Here is a 3,319-nt window from a genome sequence, read left to right on the forward strand (position 1 = left end):
GGAGCAGCTAGGCCCGTGAGCCATGGCCGCTGAGCCTGCGCGTCCGGAGCCTGTGCTCTGCAACGGGAGAGACCACAACAGTGAGAGGCCCGTGTACGGCAAAAAAAACCAAACACCAAAAAACAACAGAGTCTGCTGTAGGGACTTCCCTGGTGACACAGTGGTTAAGAATCCGCCTGCCAATGCAGGGGACACGGGTTCCAGCCCTGGTCCGGGAGTATCCCACATGCCGCAGAGCAACCAAGCCCGTGCACCACAACTACTGAGCCTGTGCTCTAGAGCCCGAGAGCCACAACTACTGAGCCCACTTGCCACAACTACTGGAGCTCGCGTGACTAGATCCCGTGCTCTGCAACAAGAGAAGCCACCGCAATGAGAAGCCCCTGCACCGCAACGAAGAGTAGCCCCCGCTCTCTGCAACTAAAGAAAGCCCGCGAGCAGCAACGAAGACCCAACGCAGCCAAAAATAAAATAAATTTTAAAAAAAAGTCTGCTGTAGCAGGAACTGAGACCTAAACATGATCCCCAAACCCCCAATTTTATTAACAGAGAGATTTGGAGTTGGTATACTGTATTGTTGGTAAGATAGTGCCAACTAATGTCGTGAAGTTTGGAAGCCAGATTCAGGGAGGAGACCAATGCTACTTAATTAAATAATGCTGGGGTGAAATCACGTTTGTGAGAGAATGTGTTGTCACTGAGTAAAATTTATGATAATTTGGGAGTGGTGTACATACTTCTTAGGAAACTGGATATCAAGATATCAAGTCACTATGCTCATTTGGGGAAAACTGAACCAGATTTGGTGCTGAAACCATACAACTCAGATTGGGACTCGAACCTATGGACTGGATCTCTAACCCAGACAAAACCCAGGTTGGGACTTGAACTCACAGTCTTTTAATTGAGATCACACACCTGGTCTCAGGGCTTAATGAAACTCAGGTTCTTTCTGTCTCATTGCAGAAAGAATTCAGTGAGAGACAAGGTGATAGGTAAGAAGTAGATTTATTTAGAGAGAAACACACTCTGCAGAGTGTGGGCCATCTCAGAAGGCAAAAGGCCTCAAAATATGGGGTGGTTAGTTTTTTATGGGCTGGGTAATTTCATAGGCTGAGTGGGAGGATTATTCCAACTATTCTGGAGAAGGGGTGGCGATTTCCAGGAATTGGGCCACTGCCCACTTTTTGGCTTTTTATGGTCAGCCTCGGAACTGTCATGGCACCTGTGGGTGTGTCATTTAGCATGCTAATATATTACAGTGAGTGTATAATGAGACTCAAGGCCTACTGGAAGTCTAATCTTCCACCATCGTGGACCTAGTTGGTTCTAACCAGTTTTTGTCACATCTTCAAGGGCTATGTCATTCTTTTAGAGGTTGTGCTCTGCCCCCTTCCCTCCTGTTTCAGTACCCACCCATTGCTCCTGGACTAGGCCTCACCTCTCCCTCTGAAGTCCCCAAAGTCTGGTCAAGCCTGAGATACTGAAGTTTGCAAAATCCAAGAAGAAATGGAAGGAAGGAAGAAAATGTCTCCTCCTATATGGAGGAGTGTAGATCCTCAAGGGAAGGTGATGGGAACTGGATGAGGATATTGAAAGAGGATGATTGAAGAGACTAAAAGAGACAGACCTAGACACCTGAGATGCTCTCCTTCAAAGGCCTAAAACTGCAAGAGGCGCCACATAATTACATTAAAGTCATAGTTTTTAACCTTGATCGATATTTTAAGAGCTATCTGACAAAAGAATTGCTTGCATTGTGCATTTCAATGATATAATTTTGAATTAGTATGATATGAAAATATAATAACAACATTAATAAAGTTTTATTTTATGTAAAGAATATGAAATATTGAAACCCTAAAATTTTTTAAAATGCAATCAAGAATTGCAGTATTTTCAAAGCTAGTAAGCTTGGTGAATTATGAACTTGCATTACTGCCACAGGGGGGTGTCAGTTTAGTTGGTAAACTGAAATATCTGCAGCCTTTGTCAGTCCTATGGTGTGATGACTAGTTTTATGTGTCAACTTGGCTAGGCTATAGTATAGTTATTCAATCAAACACTTATCTAGGTGTTGCTATGAAGGTATTTTGTACATGTAATTAACATTACCATCAGTTGACTTTAAGTAAAAGATACTATCCTTTATAATTTGAATAGACCTCATCCAATCAGTTAAAGAACCTTAGAAGCAAAACCGAGATTTCCCCTGAGGAAGAAATTCTTCCTCTGGACTGCAACATCAGCTCCTGCACAGGAGTTTCCATTCTGTTGGCCTGCCCCACAAATTTCAGACCTGCTTAGCAAGGCCTCACAATCATGTAAGGCAATTTCTTGTAATAAATATCTTAATAAACATTGGGTGGGCCAAAAAGTGCCTTCAATTTTTAAGTAAAAATAAAAGATACATTTTTCATTTTCACCAAGAACTTTATTGAACTACGTAGTCACCCTTTTTTTCCACTACCTTCTGCCATTTTTCAGGCACCTTCATTATTCCATCTTCCCAAAACTTTTTTTTTTTTGCGGTACATGGGCCTCTCACTGTTGTGGCGTCTCCCATTGCGGAGCACAGGCTCCGGACGCGCAGGCTCAGCGGCCATGGCTCACGGACCCAGCCACTCCACGTCATGTGGGAACCTTCCCGGACCGGGGCACGAACCCGTGTCCTCTGCATCGGCAGGCAGATTCTCAACCACTGCGCCACCACGGAAGCCCTGCACAATTCTTTTTTTTGCGTTTCAGTTGTGTTTTTACCTTTCTTGAAGTAATAATGCTTAATATGCTGAAATTTTTGCTTTTTTTCTTCCACCTTCGATATTAAAATGGCTACACAGGGACTTCCCTGGTTGCGCAGTGGTTAAGAATCCTCCTGCCAATGCAGAGGACATGGATTCGAGCCCTGGTCAGGGAAGATCCCACATGTTGCGGAGCAACAAAGCCCATGTGCCACAACTACTAAGCCTGCGCTCTAGAGCCCGTGAGCCACAACTACTGAGCCCTCGTGCCACAACTGCTGAAGCCTGCGTGCCTAGAGCCCATGCTCCGCAACAAGAGAAGCCAAGGCAATAAGAAGCACGTGCGCTGCAGTGAAGAGTAGCCCCCGCTCGCCACAACTAGAGAAAGCTCGCGCGCAGCAACGAAGACCCAACGTAGCCAAAAAGAAAAAAAAAAGGAAAAGAAAAAGCTACACAAAAGTTCACCAGAGTCTTTTTTTTTTTTTTTTTTTTTTTGCGGTACGCGGGCCTCTCACTGTTGTGGCCTCTCCCGTTGCGGAGCACAGGTTCCGGACGCGCAGGCTCAGCGGCCATGGCTC

Source organism: Physeter macrocephalus, chromosome 20 (assembly GCF_002837175.3).
Source record: "Physeter macrocephalus isolate SW-GA chromosome 20, ASM283717v5, whole genome shotgun sequence".
NCBI classification, from domain to species: Eukaryota; Metazoa; Chordata; class Mammalia; order Artiodactyla; family Physeteridae; genus Physeter; species Physeter macrocephalus.